Genomic DNA, 18374 nt, shown 5'->3' on the forward strand with positions numbered 1-18374 from the left:
GATGGATATATTATGTATTATCACTTTTATTTGGCTACAATCCTAGAAAGATAAATCCTGTATCCACATTAAAAAGGAAGGAAGTGAAAACTTTCCCAAGTTCTCTCACATTGCTGGTTGGGGAAGTAGTTATGCTGTACATTCCACATAGGTGGAATCTACCATTTACGTCTGTCTAAAGAAAAGGAAAGGGGCCAGCCCAGCTCTACTCATTAGGCCATGTTGAGGTGCTGTCCCACATAGCACAACCAGAAGGATCTACAACTAAAATATGCATCTATGTACTGGGGACTTTGGGGAGAAGAAGAAGGAAAAAAAAAAAAAACAGATTGGCAACAGTTCTTAGCTCACGTGCCAATCTTTAAAAAAAAAAAAAAGAAAAGAAAAGCCAAGTAGCTGGCTTACATTAACAAAAAAAGAAAGAAAAAGCAAACGGAAGTTGAGGAATTTTATTCTCTTCCCTCCTTCATACCCATGCCTTCAAATACACATGTATGATGAAACTGAGAGAAGAGATTTTGGACTGAAAACATAGTCTGATATTTTCTCCACATCTTGAGCTAATTTTAAAGTGGAAACATCACTTTCCTGAAGTCATGGTTTTTTCATTACCTCCTAAAAAATAAAAAAAAAAAAAAAAACTGAGTTATTTGTCATTTGCCTACTTCAAAGTTAAAACAGAAAAGTCAACTTGGAAAATTTTCTTCTTAATATTCCAGGCTGACAATAAGAAACTAATTGATGGTAAACCCAAAACAAATCCCAAAGAATTCACCTCCTCTACTGAGCAGAGATGGTCCACGTGGCCTGATTCCCCATAACCAGCTCAGAGGCGTATTAATTCAACTCTCAGAATTAGGGTGACAATTAGGGAGCTCCTCTACAGTCATAAATTCTATATTCCTTGACAAAAATCAGTGTGGAAAATGGTAGAAAGAGAAGGAGAGAGAGACACATACAGTATCATTTTGTTTATTCTGTATTTCATGCATATCAATGTTTGTTACAGAGGAAATTGTTCTAATTTCACCAACAGTTTCTCAATACTAAAAGACAATGGTTATTAAATGATTGCAAATAGGTATAAATGTGCTACTTATAATAAAATATATTACGCAAGAGAGACAGAAAGAGTGATGCAGAGATGCTGACAGACACAGAGAAACAGAGAACTAATTACATGCTGAGAATTATTCTAAGCTCTTAGTACATGACATGTAATTTAATTTTTCTAAGATTTCCATGAAATAATTATTACTGAGTCCATTTTTCAGATATGATAGTATCTGAAGTTCCAAAAACACTGGACATTTCAATGAAAGCAACAAAAAATAATGATGGAAACAAGAAATAAACAGCAAACAGGATATATACATATATAGTAATCTAATTCTGCTCATAAATGGACAAACATTATGTTCATTGTAAAATAACAGGAAGTCAGTTTTGAATTGAATCATATTTTCCATAATGGATACTGAAATAAAATGTGATTCTCCTGAGTTCTTCATTAAGCTTATAAACGTTTACAGCAAACTAAATGTGTATGTCTTAGCAGTCCATTAACCATAGTAATTTAGGTCATTTTAGATGAAATAAAGGCAAAGAAGTAGGCTTCAAACTTTGAAATATGCTCAATCCTACCTTTGTAAATGGAGGAGACACAAAGATAAGTGATTGAAAAAGACATTCACAACTACCTACCTCTTGACTGTTATCTCCACTCGAACACTGAAGCCCACTTATTTACCCCTCCACCAGCCTCCCCTTTGGGACTCTGAGTCCTGATAAGAAGATATTGTCTAGGAAAATATTTTGGAGCCCACTGCTTTTCTGAGAGCTTCTTTCATATCTTTGTTTCTCAAGCTATAGATCAGAGGATTCAGCATGGGAATCACTACAGTGTAGACACTGCAGCCACATTGTCAGTATCCACACTGTTGCCAGAACTGGGCTGGAAAAAAAGGAAAAGGATTGTTCCATGGAAGACAATGATGACTGTGAGATGGGAGACACAGATGGAAAAGGCTTTTCATCTTCCCTCTGCAGAGCACTTCCTTAGGATGATGATGAGAATAAAAAGTAGGAAGTGAAGATGATCATGATGGCGATGATTTCATTGAAAGAGGCCACAATGTAAAGCAATAGTTCAGTTGAGAGTTTCTTGACTCAGTGCAATCATGCCCAGGTTACTCAAAACCATGACTCCATAGATGAGAAGAAGCAGTAGGAAGAGGAAGACCCTCAATTCAGGGTTATCTGCTAATCAAGGAGAATGAACTCTGGCGCAGTGGTGCCGTTCTTCTTGCCCATGTCCCCACTTTACTGGGATTGGAGAAAACTATTAGTAGTTATCCTCCGTTATATGATCCCAAATTCAGTTCTGACTATCTCCTAAAAAGACATGAGAATAAGTAGGATAGTTAATGTTTTTCAGCAAAGAAATAGGACATTGCTTTTGGGAAGTTTAGGAAAAGTCCAGACATTGTGGCCTACAAAGGCATAGAGCTCACACTCACAGATCACACAAAAGCATTCCCATCCATAAGAGTTTATATGATTCCTTAAAGTAGTCCTATACAATTTAGAGCTTGAAAGTGAATCGTTAGAGGACAGCACATATTCTTTAATTAGCCATCTCTTTTTCTCTTTAATCAATACTGGAGATACTAGGATCCCAAGAAATAATTTTTTATAATACATAGTACCCTTTTCTGTTTTCCACTGAAATGAGGAGAAATATGTTTATTTAAAATTGTTAACCCACAAGCGTTAATTTGTTCCAATGTGTTTTAAAAAGGGAAAGTAGCTTTTATACTCTAGATTAGCATTTTCTCTATGAAGTTAACATAGTGGTTTTGTTAATTATGCAATTCTATGCTGACCATTGTTCGTGGAATTGGTACTTGGATTCGAACCTCCTATAACTATGATTCTGAAGTCCTGTAAAGAGCTACTTGACAAATGAATTCACTGCTTTAAAACTATTTGTAGAACAAATAAAAGATGTGAATATGAAAGTATTAACACAAATGCTTGCTGCTGCATTGCAGCATTATTTATGTAAATAAAACAGAAATAAAGTGTCAAACAAGAGGGAAATGGCTAAAGTTATGGTACTTATATATTATGGAAAACTATGCAGCTATTAAAATTATATTTTTGAAGAACTTTTAGTGACCTGAAAAATAGCTATGATAAAATGGCAAGTTAAAAAACAGTAAGCCAGATTGCACAGACAGAATATTATATGTTTATATAAGTTGCATTGTATATTTAATCCTGACAACATCTATGAAACATAAATATTTTGTTGCAATTTTTTTTAAAAGCAATGTAAAAACATGCCTGAATTCTCACAAAACATAAGGTTTATGGAGTAGAGTGGAGAGGGAGGTTGTTATTTTTTAATAAGAGAAGGATACATTCAAGGCCTTTGACAAATAGAAAATGCCAATAGAGGGTGAGAGCACTCTCACTTATTCTCTGACCCTTGGTAGACATATACGTGACTGTAGAGGCACTAGTTAGTTATTCCTGGAGGAAAGAGAATCTGGACTAGAACTCAACAGAGCCAGGTATTTTCCTCATTCTTCAAATTATTTCAAAGAGGTGAAGGATATGTGCATAAAGAAATGCCAGTTTGGGGGTCAGCCTAGTGGTGTAGTAATTTAGTTCATGTGCTTTGTTTCAGCAGCCTGGGATTCTCAGGTTCAGATCCTGGATAGGGACCTAGGCACTGCTTATCAAGCCATGCTGCGGTTGTGTCCCACATACAAAATAGAGGAATATTGGCACAGATGTTAGCTCAAGGACAATCTTCCTCAAGCAAAAAGAGGAAGATTGGTAAAAGATGTTAGCTCAGGGCTAATCATCCTCACCAAAAGAAAAGAAATTAAGAAATCTCAGTTTGAAAACAAATAATTATTCTGATGGTATGGTTTCTCTCTTCAACAGCCAGTAAAACTGAGTTGCCTTATTCTGAATTCAAACCTTTTCCTGTTTTCAAGTCTAAGGATGAAAAATCAGGCTGTTGATTACTTATAGAGCAGTGGTTCTTAACCAGGAGTTGTTTTGATCCTCATGAGACATTTGGCAATGCCTGGAGTCATTTTTCATTGTCACAATACGGAGGAGTGCTACTGACATCTAGTGGGTAGAGACTAGGGATGCTGCTCAACACTATGATGCACATGACAGTCCACCCCTGCCCCCCATCACCACTGTGAAATATATAAATAGGTCTTATAAACTTTGCCTGTCTTATGCTCAAAAGCTCCTTCCTGGAGGGCATAAGAACCAGAGTTCTACCAAATATCTGAAAGAGGTGGGGATAATGAACTTTGTAACTGAAAATAATAATAATTCCTCACATTTATTGGCCACTTCTGATATGCTAGCTACTGTTATGAATACAACTATTAAACACATTTCATCTTTATAAAAATATGTGAGATTGATACAATTATATAACTTTATGAATGAGGTGACTGAAGCACAGTCAGGTCCAACTTCCTAAAAGTCACACACAGAATCACTGACAGAATCAGACTACATGCTGCTTCTTGGGTTGTGACACACATATGACCCTGTGAAGAAGAGCAGAACTACTGAATGAAGCTGGGATGGCATAGTCCTTACTCAATGCCAGAGACTATTAAAAGGGATTGCCTCAGGGATCTCTCCCAGGTCTGCCCCTTTTCTGACCATGTATTGTCTCCCTAAACCAACAGTATTCAAATCACTGTCTGTGATTTGTGCTCTTTGATATACCAAACATTTCAAGAATTCCATGGATGTATTTAGTTACAGGTAATCAGTTTCCAAATTCTCAGCAACCTATATATGTTTTCCTAAAATTGATCCATATGTTAATTTTCTGAATTTGAAGAATGTTTCTGGGTCTTCTTTCCACCTAGCACTCTCATGTTTCTATTTCTCTCATTTTTCAAAAGTGATGATTCCTCTTATTCGTTCTCGTTTACTATGTGAATTACCCCAATGAGGAAAACAAAAGCAAACTTCTAAAACCTAAGAACAATTTGAAATACTGTTTTTCATGAATCTTGAAGTTTTCTTTAATCAAGACACTTCAATCCCATGGTATGACTTCTTGTCATAATTCTGGCATATAGCACATATTTCTTTCCACAGAAAATGATGGCATTAGGCATGTGTTTTAGCCAACACAGTGATGTTTTGAAATCAGATATTTAGTAGATTGATGACAATATTTTTTAACATCTCTTCTTTTTGTTCTTAGTGCATCCTGAAACTACTGTCACAAAACCTATCTTCCTGCAGGAGAGAGTCTCATGACAGAAAAACTAAAAAACTATCTATAAAGAGTACCATTGTCAGTGAAGTTTCATGTCATCTGGGCCAACCACTCACAGGAGATCTGCTTTGCTTACCTATTTGTCTTAGATTTAAAAACATGGCAGGTTTTTTTAAAAACTAATTTAAAAATAAATATTTTATTGAATTTGATTTCATGGTCATTATCCCTAAATTGAATAACATCAATATGAAGCTCTGAGTTTTGATGAAATGTATTCAAAACACATACGATAGTGCTGTTTTAGTAAAATATTGTATTGGCAAGGTTCAATGCAATCAGCAGTATGTTAAATTTTCTAAACTTTTTAATTCCATCTATTTTTTGGAAGATTAATCCTGAGCTAACTGCTGCCAATCCTCCTCTATTTGCTGAGGAAGACCGGCCCTGAACCAACATCCATGCCCATCTTCCTCTACTTTATATGTGGGACGCCTACCACAGCGTGGCTTGCCAAGTGGTGCCATGTCCACACCCGGGATCCGAACTGTCGAACCCATGGCTGCCAAAGCAGAACGTGGGAACTTAACTGCTGCACCACTGGGCTTGCCCCTAATTCCATTGTTTTAATCAAGGTGCCTCCAAGTGGAATAACAGATATACTTAATTGTTATATGATAAGATGTGGAAGGTCTTTTGGTAACCTTTTCAGAAATTAACAAAGTGAGTGTTTCTAATGGTTGCAGAACAAACCACTCCAAAACATATTAATTAAAATCAACAACTAAAGATTACTGTGAGAAATTGGCACGTAACTTGGATGGAGTTGAAAGAGTTGAGTGATATTCCTATTTTAGCACAATCTCTGACAGTTTCTAGTCCCATTTCCATTTAATATGACCAAGCAGTCTCCGTATTTTCATCTATTAAAAAGTGGAAATAGAAATGATGCTGAACCCTCTTGCTTTCTAACATTGTGATATCTTTCCAAGGATACATTAATTAATTGAAATAAATAATCCAAACATATATTCATAATATTTCTCACACAAAGAATATTTCCAGGGCTCAGCCCCATGGCTGAGTGGTTAAAGTCCTGCGCACTCCACTTCAGCGGCCCAGGTTCACAGCCCAAATCCTGGGTGCAAATGTACTCCAGTCCCCAACCACACCGTGGAGGTAACCCACATACAAAAAAAATAGAGGAAGATTGGCACAGATGTTAGCTCAGGCTTATTCTTCCTCAGCAAAATAAAATATTTCCAAAAATATTTTTTCAATTTTGATTGATTATATTTTATCCAAATTTGCAATGCAATTATATTTTAATTAGTGGTATAATTATTATTGAATCATTACAAGGTTAACTTAATACAGAAAGAAAAACTTTTGATTTTGCCAAAAGCATTATGAAATAAAAAGTATGAATCTGATTAATAACGTTGTAGTGATCAATGGGAGGAGTAGGATTGAATGTAAGTTCAGGAGAAGGAAAGGCACAAATATGACTGTTTTGGATGTCATTTATTTATGTATTCTAAATGGATTTGCAATGGAAATTACAGTTTTTGTTATTTAAGTTTATGATGAAATATTGTATATGTAAAATTAAATTCTTCGAATATATACCTTTTCAAAACTAATTGAGAAGCATATGACCAAAAGATGTGAAGACTACTAATATGAGTCATGTTGTATACAGAAGCAACAGAATCTACTATAAAGAATCTGAACTGTCACAACCTGATAATGGAAAACATATTGTATGCCAGTGTTTAATGGAAAGTGTGCTTCTGATATGTCTGGAGTCTTGAATGATTTCATGAATTCTATCAACAATTGCTTTTACAATGTTGGCGAGGTCACTTAAGCATCATAGGCCTTGGTTTCTTCAAAGTAAAGGCAAATGGGTTGTGGTAATTCTATCAAAAAATGTGCTCATCCTTGGTGCAAGCAGGACAGAAGTAAAATAAACTTCTCTAAAAACAGGCATTAACCATTACGGATTCAGTTTAAGATTAATATAAATAATTTCTTAATTTCAAAGAAAATTAGAAATTGCTTAATTGCTAAATGTATAACAAAGATAAATTTGTAAATAGCTAGAGAAACAGAAGTCAATAGAAGAGAAAAGCATTCCCTCATCAGACATCCAATATCTAAAACACTATTTTAGTTTTCCATATAGAATGGTTATTTAATTGATTCCTTATTATATAATGTATATGAATGGAACATTTCAATAATGAACGTAAGGTTAAAATAACATGAACATTCCAAATAACTTTATTGAATCCATATAAAATTGTTCCCCACGTTAGATTTTCTTCCTTACTAAAATACCTGGAAATTTATTTCTTCCATTATATTGATGATTAGTTTGGAATTTTATCTAGACATATTGATTAAAGAGAAGGAGAAGGATGTATAATTTATTCAAGCAAAAGTGAGTTATTAATGTTAAAGAAATCTAGAATTTTTAATTTATCAGATCAAATAGGTCTTAATAGTAATGACTGCCTGCTTTTCATTTTATTTTGAATAAAGTTATATAGGTGATTTGTTTCCAACACTTGAGGTGACTCCAGACCCTTTTTTTTTTTTAAGATGGGAGTTCAATTGAGAAGGATTCAGAAATTACCCTCATGTTCAGGAAAAAGAATCAAGGAATTGATCATGGTTTTGATGTGTTTATAGGCAGAATGAAAGTATGAAGTACAGATTGGGTTGATACCCTGCTTACTTTTGGCCTATAAGATTTCTTGAGAGCCAATCTACTATTTCTATGCCTCTGGTGGAGTCTGTCACAGCTTATCATCCTGCCATACCTGAGCTCCTTTGAAACACATTCAGAATAAAGGCCATGTCTTATTAACTTTCCATTCATGCCAAGTAACCTGTATACACAATAATATACACACACACATGTGTGTCATAAAGTATTCACTCAATAAAAAATTTGGTTCATCATTGACTCAGTATTGCATTTTGACTTTGCCATGCTTCCATCTTCCAAAGAAAACTCCTTGTTGAAATGTGTCTCCTAAAATTCTGACCATTCTGTTATTCAAGGACAAATTCAAACAATACCTGTTTTATGAAGACATCTCTCTAATGTCCCTAAATGGATTTGAACTTTCCTTTCTCTCAAATTCTCCATGATAACTTATTATTTTCTACCTTATACAGTGACTACTTTTTTCACTGCCCTACTGTCAACACTAGATTTTACATTCCTTGAAGGATGAAGACTAGTCTTACTTTAACTGCTATTTGTACTTTTACAAGAGAAATTCACATGTTTATTGAGAGCCTAGTGTACTTCAGGTATGTTGTAAGAAAGGGGATAAAACTGCTTATTGAGATTACACAAGGTTTTACATATGATATTTATACAGTCTTTTTTTAAATATAGTCCTTTTATTCTTCACAATCAGATTAAGAGCTAGTTTACATTATCTCAATTTTATAGATTAAAAATTAAAGATGAGAGAGATGGCTGTTTTATTTTCCAGTAAGAGATAGAGCCAAGTTTAGTCTCTTTGAACTAAAATCCATGACTTTTCTATTGTACAACATTAACTCTTCATAATTTTAAATTAATTAATTTAAAATCAACATTTATGGACACACTTTATTTACATATCAGGGACAAACTCTGTTAAAATAATATGCTTAATAAGAATATGCTTAATAATAATAATATGGTTAATAAGAATGCTTAAGAAGAATTATTTTGCTGACAATATCCTTGACATCCTTATTTCTCAAACTGTAGATCAGAGGATTCAACATGGGGATCACCACTGTGTAAAACACAGAGGCCACTTTGACTGTGTGCCTGGAGTTTTTGGAGTTGGGCACACAGTAGAGGAAGAGGATGGTGCCATAGAAGATAGTAACGGTGGTCAGGTGTGAGGCACAGGTGGAGAAGGCTTTGCAGTGCCCACTGGCTGAATGCATCTTGAGGATAGCAACAATGATAAATCCATAAGACATGAGAATGATGAGTAGTGTGCTACCCGCATTAAAGGTGGCAAAAATGAAAAGCAGCAACTGGTTGACATAAGTATCAGAGCAAGAGAGGGACAGCAACGAGGAGAATTCACAGAAGAAATGATTAATTGTGTTGAAACCTCGAAATGATAATTTGATAACAGAACATGTGAATATCAAGGAACAAGCTACTCCCCATGCATATGATCCGACCACTAGCACGGCACAGAGTTTCTGGGACATGGCAAATGTGTAGAGCAGAGGGTTACAAATGGCCACAAAGCGGTCATAGGCCATCACAGCTAATAAAAAGAATTCAGTTACCACAAAGGTACAAGAGAAAAAGAATTGTACTACACATCCTATAAATGAAATGGTTCTGTCTTCCACAACTAGGTTCACCAGGGTCTTGGGAGTAATGACGGAGGAATAGCAGAAATCCACAAATGAGAGGTGGCTGAGGAAAAAGTACATAGGGGTGTGTAGCTTGGGGTTAATTTTGATTATTACAATCATCCCAATATTCCCTACAACAGTGACAGTGTAGATAGCCAGAAAAATCAAGAAGAGAGGGATTTGCAGTTCTGGGAAATCTGAGAAGCCCAAGAGAGTGAACGTGGCCCCAGTTTTATTTCTCTCTGATAGTAACATGGTTTCTGTTTGTTAGAATCTGAATCAGTCCTGAAAATAAAAATATTAAGGAGAGTGAGGATATAAGAAGCTTGGTTAACTGCCCTTCCCAAGACTGCAAAATGAAGCAAAATATGCCTTTCAGGATTTCTTTTTGTATTTTCTATGCAAGATACACTAAATGTCTAAAATTGTAAAACATAACGACCATTTAAAATGTTTCCTTATGTAAAAACAATACAGTTATTGCATTATGTTTGTACTCAATTATAATTTTTAATATTTACAAAAAAGTATGAAATCAAGAGACTTATGGTTATTTTAAAGCAAATCCTCCCATAACACTTTCAGCTCTCCTTGAAAATTATAAGTTCATAAAAGATAAGCCTAGCATACTGCAATGACTGATTATGTCAGTACTATAATCAGTAACAAAAATGAGAAATTTCTAAACAAATTAATTTTTGCATCATATATTCATACTTTGACATTAAGAATGAAAACCTCTAATACTTTACATTTGTGCCTTTATTGTTAATTCCTTATAGCACTGTAATCTTTGCTTTTCACTCTGACTCAGTAAATCTGTTATCAAAGTTAAGCTTAATTGATTTTTCTCAAAGAGTATGCTCCTCAGCTCGGGGAATCCCAAATGTCAATCCTTCCTCATTGCTTGAGGAATAATAAAATTGGAACAGATGATAAAGGTTATCTAGTCTACCTCCTTGTTCTGGAGGTGACATAAGGGAAACTGGAGAATCTTGGCTTTCCCAATGAAATGCAAGTAAGTACCAATCTACATGTCTGTGACCAGATCCTACATCTCCAGACTCCCAGCCCCAGATCCATTTTATTACACCAGACCCTGATCTGTATTCTTGTCTAGCTACTAACATATTTCCTTTATGAATTATCATACCTTTTCTGTGTATGTGAGGAAGATTGGCTCTGGGCTAAGATCTGTTGCCAATCTTCCTCTTTTTGCTTGAGGAAGACTATCACTGAGCTAATGTCTGTGCCGGTCTTCCTCTATTTTTATGTGGGATGTTACCACAGCATAGCTTGATGAGCTGTGCTGGGTTTCCTCTGGGGATACGAACCTGTGAACCCTGGGCTGCCAAAGTGGAGTGCGTGAACTTAACCATTATGCAACCGGGCTGACCCCTAATCATCATACTTTTAATTGACAAACTAGAGACTCTAAACCTGTGAGAAATAGTCCAATGACAGCATACATGCCACAGAGTTATACTAGAAAGGAACATCGAGATGAAATGAGAAGGGGATTTAGGGACATTTTCTCTCCCAGGAATAACTAAGTATAGTAAAGACTCTGACTTAGAAACTTCTCTTTCAAAGGTCTCTCTCTCTCTCTCTTTCTCTCTTTCTACCCTCCCTTCAAGACATATAGGATATTCCTTCTGTCCTATATTACCTGTGAGGGAGAGAGATTCTAAATTGGAGGTAGTACTGCATTATAAAAACTTTTCATGAGAAAATAGTAATACAAAAGAATTATATTTCTGTAAATGGTTGCCAACACTTTTAAGATCTTACCATTCTGGAAAACTCTTTCTCTATCATTTCTGGTAAGATTACCTCTGGTCCCACAACCCAAGAAATGGATTTCAGATGGCTCATCAATAAAAATGTCAGATCATATGCAAAACTGAGACACTCAAGAGCCCTCTGTCCCTATATTCATAAATTTGAGTATTAATGACAACCTCAAAAGACAACCCATCACAAAGTCAGATTTTCTAATTATCAAACTTTTTTCATTATACAATATTTAATTTAGCTAAAGCATTTAAAAATTCATTTTAAACTAATATTATATTTAATATAATGGCTCCTGTGTCCTGAAAACTATATAGGAAATATAACAGCTGAAATCTTCTTCCGTGTAATTCTTTTCCGAATTTTTTTGTAACTTTTTGCCCACAAGGGACGTGTGTATCCTGCTTTATAATCTTAATTAAAGCTGATCACTTTTAATTGTTTTTCAATAGAGGGTCTATTCAATCTCTGTTTGTTTAAATTTATTTAAATATTTGTCTGTTCTACCTGGATCCCTTTCCAAAAATTTGTAGAATCAAGATAATGCACATTCCCTCAAATTCTCAGAGCTCTTCTCTCCCCACACCTCCTGTACCTCGGCTCCTCCCAACCCCAGTACCAGTTCTTCATGGGCTGTTAGCGAGGAGTTCAGCCAAGCCAGGCCCTCTGACACAAAGCTCTTGAGAATAAATAAATAAATGTATCCTCTTCTTTGCATGTTCATATGTGTAACTTTTGCAGGGGCTAAATATTTTTCAAGAGCTGTCTAGATCTAAAGGATAAGTTCCCCCATCATGTTGTTTTCTACATACCCTACGTTGAAATTAGCATCAATCTGTCTCTAGAATCTTAAAACAAACCTGCTGGAGGCAAAGGGAGGACCTCTGCAGATTGGGAGTGATGCATGTGTTCTTATAGCTACAGTCACTACCTTTGGGACATGAACCCTAGAGACCACCATTGCCCCATTCTCTTGAGGTCATTAAATAAACAATTAAAATTAATCACCTTTCTCTAACATAATTCTTGTATTCTAGAAAACCTGGAGCAGCATAAGGGGTATTTCACATGAAAATTTATAAGGTCACTTCCCCCAGGCCCCTAATTAGTCCCATACCTCATACAACTACCAAAATTATGTAATTATAAAAGTCCTCATTATCAAGTATTAACTGAGTGACTACTATATGCCAAGCATAACTGTCTGCCTCCATATCATCCACTCTCACCATATTGGAGATCTCCTAGGTCATCTTGATGCCTTCAGAGTTAAAACAGAAATATTTACAAATTTAATATTAAGTTGGGGAAAATTATCCAGTCCCTTTTAAATCTTTGTTCTGTTCTATTACCCTTGCCCCAGCTAGTCTGACCTCTTTCCTTCTGTTCCTTGCCTTCTGTTTCTAGAAAATATTGTATATTCCTTACTTATGGTCTTTTCTGCCAGTTTTTTCCCCCTACCTTGGAATGCTTTCCCTTAAGTTTTTGTTCAAATGGACCTTTCAGTGGAAACTTCCGTGAACATACTATTATACTGCAGGGGCTACTCCACTATCCACTTTAATGTTTAAAGTACTTAACAAGCTTCAAATATATTTTTAATCTTTATTTATTGCAGTTATTATATATTGTTTGTTTCTCCCTGCTAGAATAAAAATTCCAGAGAAAAAGAAAAGCAGAGAATGTGTTCACTTATATATTCTAAACTCCTACATCAATTGATTAACATAAAGTAAGTGTACCAAGAATCTTACTGAATAATAAACATGACCTTCCAAGGAACTTGGAATAGAGCCAAACTTTCCAGAACTATGAGGAATTTAAGATCAGACAGGAGATAGTTCACAAAGAACAATAAGGATGTTTTAGAAGTGATTATTGAAACTTGGCGGTCAAAATAAGACAAACCAAAACAAGTGTCCACTCTGCTGAATTTTCTATCTCTAGTCAGAAACCAGGGAAATAAGGTTGAGTACATAATGAGGATATGTAATTACTCATGTATTCATTCTTTCAATAAATATTTATTAGAGGTTTACCCTAAGCTAGGTGCTATCTTAGGTATTGGAGAAAAAGAGCAAGAATGTCCATTTTTCAACAAATTTAATTTAATGGGGAATAAAAAATAAATATGCAATGATTTTCCAGTAATTATAAATGCAAAAAAATATATAATTGAAGGTTTCATTTTAAATAGGGAGGTCAGACAAGACTATAGTGAGGTGGTATTTGAGTGTGGACCATTTCCAAGTGAGAAAGCAAATTACGCAAATAACTGAGGGAAGAGCGTTGAATTTGAGACAAAGGGAATAGCAAATACAATTGATTTTCAAATCGACAGTCAGCTTTTTTCATGCATCTCAATAATTCTGCAGTTTGCAGTAGTGTCCTATGCTTTCTAAACCCCTTTTGCAACAAATATAACTTGGATATTTCAGCATGATATTATTTATGGCAGAAAGAAAAAAGGAAGCTTATCTGGGTATATCAATTGGTGGTCCTTTAAAGCTGTATTTGTGCCACTGTGTTGGTACTTTTTAGAACAACAACAAAATATGAGATGGCACTAGTTGAGTACTTTTGTGGTACGTTTTCTTTAAGAAATTGTCCTTAAATAGTTTCAGCTCTGCTGAAATAATCTGGGATGATAAAACCAAAAGAGGTTTATCAATGTAGTTTTAAAACTTTAAGTCTTTTAAAGACATTCAAGGAAATAAAAAGTACTTCCACCAATGTTACAAGCGTCAAAACAATCAACTATAAGAACTACATTGCTACACTGCTTCTCTTTCCTGTCCCAAATGCATTTTTGGCCAAAAGTCCTGTGTGCAGCCTGGAAAGCAAGACTATGTGTAGTGTTCTTTGTCCTGAAAAGTCAAGACATTTTAGGGACAGTGAGTCCCTGACTTCCCATCCACTTGCTAACAGTACTAAGTCATTAACAGGAGTTTATAAAAAATGTAACCATTGATAAAATAAGCATTAGAATAAACATTCATGCCAAAATTGCATCTAACAAAATAACATATTGTTATATAATTTAATACCAAACCCACGTTTAAATTTCCCCAGTTGTCTCAAAGGTATATTTTTACAGTTAGTTTGAATCAAGAATCAAACAAATTTGGTTGTTATAACTAAAATTTTTTTATTATGTAACAGTTCCATGTATTCTGTAGCATTATGTTCTGTGTAGTGTGTAACAGTTTTGAGGGTGTGTTCATGTACATGTATGTGCGTTCAGGTAATTTTTTGGAAGAATTGGACCATCTGTATTTTTCTTATTGCTTTATTTGTCATCATTTGACTTGTTCCTGCACCAATTCCTTTAAACTGGTACATCAAGAAGCTTTATTAGTTTAGATTCACTCTTTTAGTTTCCTTTAGGCAAGAATTCTTCATAGGTGGTTGTGACTATTGCCAGTTGCATCAAATTGTGACATACGTGTTAACTAGTTGTCCACTTTTAGTGCTGCTAAGTCTGATCTGTGGATTCAGGCAGTGTCAGATTGATTACTTCCTTTAAACATTTCCCACCAACTTTTCACTTAATGACTTTAATAGTCTCCAAGGTACTAGAGTGAAAGTACATTAGATTTAGAGTTAACAGAGTTGAGTTCCTGTCTTAAATTAATCATTTCAGTCAATTCTAGGCTAGTTTCTTGAATCTCTGTGTCATCATCTACACAATAGATGTAACTGTCCTTGCCCAATCTACTTCTCAGCATAAGCTGATTTTTAGAATGCCCAGGATTGTGGATTCACAGAATTTGCAGAACCCAAGGAATGAAAGTATCAGAAGAGTATCATACCCCCTTTTATCACATAGCGTATCCATCTGTATCTCCCAAAAAATACACAATGCTTCAGTGACATACAACACAAATAACTTCAAGGGAATTCAGTTTACCGATTCAAAATATGGTGACATCAGTCACCAAAAAAACCTCATGCGAATATGTGCTGTAGGTTTTAGAAGACTCTGTTTCCACTGCTTTTAAGATTAAAAACATCTTTTGAGATTGGTTCAGAAAACAGGACTTTTGTGTCAATTAATTTCTGGAAGGCATCCTTCGCATCTTTGTTCCTCAAGCTATAGATCGGAGCGTTCAACATGAGGTTGACCATTGTGTAAAATACAGAGGCCACTTTGACAATTTGCCAAGAGTTTTTGGAGTTGGGCACAGAGTAGAAGGAAACGATGGTCCTGTGAAAGATGGTGACGGCGATAAGGTAGGAGGCACAGGTGGAGAAGGCTCACAACGCCCGCTAGCAGAACAGATGTTAAGTACAGTCTCAAAAATAAATACGTATCTAGCAAGGATGACGCATAGTATACTCACCTCATTGAAGGTGGCAAAACCAAAGAGCAGTAGGTGGGGAATTTGTATATTGGAGATTGAGACAGCAATGAGAGCAGTATTTTCACAGAAGAAGTGGTTGATTATGTTATGTCCAGAAAAGTTTAACCGAAGAGCATAGCAAAGGAGTACCAAGGGGCCAGCCATACCCCAGAGGTATGACCCAGCCACCAGGAGGGCACAGAGCCTCTGTGACATGGCCACTGTATAAAGCAGAGGATTACAGATGGCCACAAAGTGGTCACAGGCCATCACTGCCAAGATGAATGTTTCCGCCACTGCAGATATACAAGCCAAGAAGAATTGCATGATGCATCCTATGAAAGAAATGGTTCTGTCTTCCACAACCAACTTCTCTAACAGTTTGAGTGTAACTATAATGGAATAACAGAAGTCAACAAAGGACAAGTGGCTGAGAAAAAAATATATGGAGATGTTGAGTTTAGGACTGATCCTGATGATCATGATCATGCTGAGGTTCCCCACCAAAGTGACTGTGTAGGTGGTCAAGAATGCCAGGAACAGGGCACCTGAACGTCTGGATATTCTGAGAAGCCCAAGAGGGTTAACGTGGCTCCAGTACTCTGATTTCCTTCAGCTAACAACATGATTGTTGTTGAAGAATATCTGAAATAATTATACTAAAAATATTAATGATGATAGTAAATTTTTATAACACTTAACACGTGGCAGGCATTGTGCTAAAAGATTCAAATATATTAATTTTGATCTTCAAATACCACTATGAATTGTAAAACAGGTAGCCCCATATTTTACATGAGGAAACTGAGGCATATGTAAGCTAAGGAACTTGTTAGAGGTGACACAGCTTGTTAGTGATGAGTTGGGTTTTGAAGTCGACCTAAGCGCCAGAATTTGAATTAAGTTTAGGATTAGACAGAAAAGTATTCTACATTGCTGTAGAAAAACATCTGTCTTTCACAGTTCCATCGTTCTGAAGACCTGTGTTGTTTTTGAAATAGCACTAACATAACAATGAATATAAATTGAGCACTAAAATTTATAAAGGAAGGATCAGGAGTAGTAAAGCATTAGAAGTGATAATACTTCTAGAGTTATGGTCTTCAAATTGAGGATCATAGGAAAGGCAGCATTTATGAGTCACCAAAAGAATTTTCAAGTTTTGAAAAAGCATATGGACATTGAAGGAAATATAGCCCTGTATATCTTCAGGCTTTCCATTGATTTATGCTGATGCTACAGTAATTGCCCTAAGGTTCTAAAAACACTGTAGTGACCTGGTGAAATGAGCAAGTTGCATTTATGACATTCTATTCCCTCTCTCCTGTGTTTTCTTTCCTACTAAAGTGTTATCTCACTTAGTGTCACTGATGCTCTCAATATACTCATCTAGATTCCTTGATTATTATCTTTTAATTTTCTATTATTACATTTTAATCTGTTAGCTTTATTAGGCATATTATAACACTAAATACTCAAAATATCTGATATGGAGAGCAACTTATAATGTGGTTTGTTCAATCCTTCTATATTTTCTACAGCCTTCTATATTCTCTAACATGTTTTCTATATTCTTGCTAGATAATGTGCTAAACGTCAATGGTTACATAGTCACCCTCCAATTTTCTGGTGATGTAAGCATTGGTTTTGATTGAAGCTATGTATATGATTATCTTATTTTGAGTCATGAAATCTTTGTTATATTCATAGATGTTACTTTGAGAAAACAAAAGCATCTGTATTCTGCAGTAGTTCATAACCACAGATGTATCTTTAATCATTTAATAATGTTTTAAAAAATAAGTTTATAATAATAACATGTATCAATAACAAGCACCTTTCTGAAATGTTCAGGTTAATAAAATGCTATAAGAACTACTCTCATAGATGAAGACACCATTTTAGTTTTGTCTGATCAAGTCAATGTAGAAAGAAACTATTATCTCCTTCACAGCTAAATGCTATTTTTGACACACACGAAAATGTATTTCCTACATGTAGAAAAGAGAACGGGCAGGAAAGTGACAAAGAGCTAATGACAGACCAGGATAATGAAAGAAGCATGGCTTGGAACCATAGATTTAAATTCAATTCCAGGCTTTGTCATTTACTGTGTTATCTTTGGTGAATTAATTGTATTTTCTGAGTCTCAACATTTTTATAAGCAATAATGACATGATAATACATATTTCATTGGTGTGTAAGTTTTAAAATAGGAAACAATGTTAATATACTTAGCATAGAGTCTGACAATTGTAGAGTCTGGGAGATGTAGTTTTCTCCACCCTCACCCTTTTTAATTCTTAGTGCTATGAATAATTGGTATTATTTTTAAACCCTTATATTATTTTAAATATCTAAGAAATAGGGGCCGACCCCATGGCCGAGTGGTTAAGTTCGCACACTCCACTGCAGGCGGCCTAGTGTTTCATCAGTTCGAATCCTGGGTGCAGACATGGCACTGCTCATCAAGCCACGCTGAGGCAGCGTCCCACATGCCACAACTAGAAGGACCCACAACTAAGAATATACAACTATGTACTGGGGGCTTTGGGGAGAAAAAGGAA

General features: G+C 35.4%; 2 pseudogenes; both read right to left on the reverse strand.

The window, feature by feature from the left end:
- Positions 1-8986: 8986 nt before the first annotated feature.
- Positions 8987-9925, reverse strand: OR5D18SP (olfactory receptor family 5 subfamily D member 18S, pseudogene; annotated as a pseudogene).
- A 5511-nt stretch (positions 9926-15436) lies between these two features.
- LOC138916943 (olfactory receptor 5D14-like) lies at positions 15437-16433 on the reverse strand (annotated as a pseudogene).
- Positions 16434-18374: the final 1941 nt, after the last annotated feature.

The sequence above is a fragment of the Equus caballus genome, chromosome 12, assembly GCF_041296265.1.
Source record: "Equus caballus isolate H_3958 breed thoroughbred chromosome 12, TB-T2T, whole genome shotgun sequence".
In the NCBI taxonomy this organism is placed as follows: Eukaryota; Metazoa; Chordata; class Mammalia; order Perissodactyla; family Equidae; genus Equus; species Equus caballus.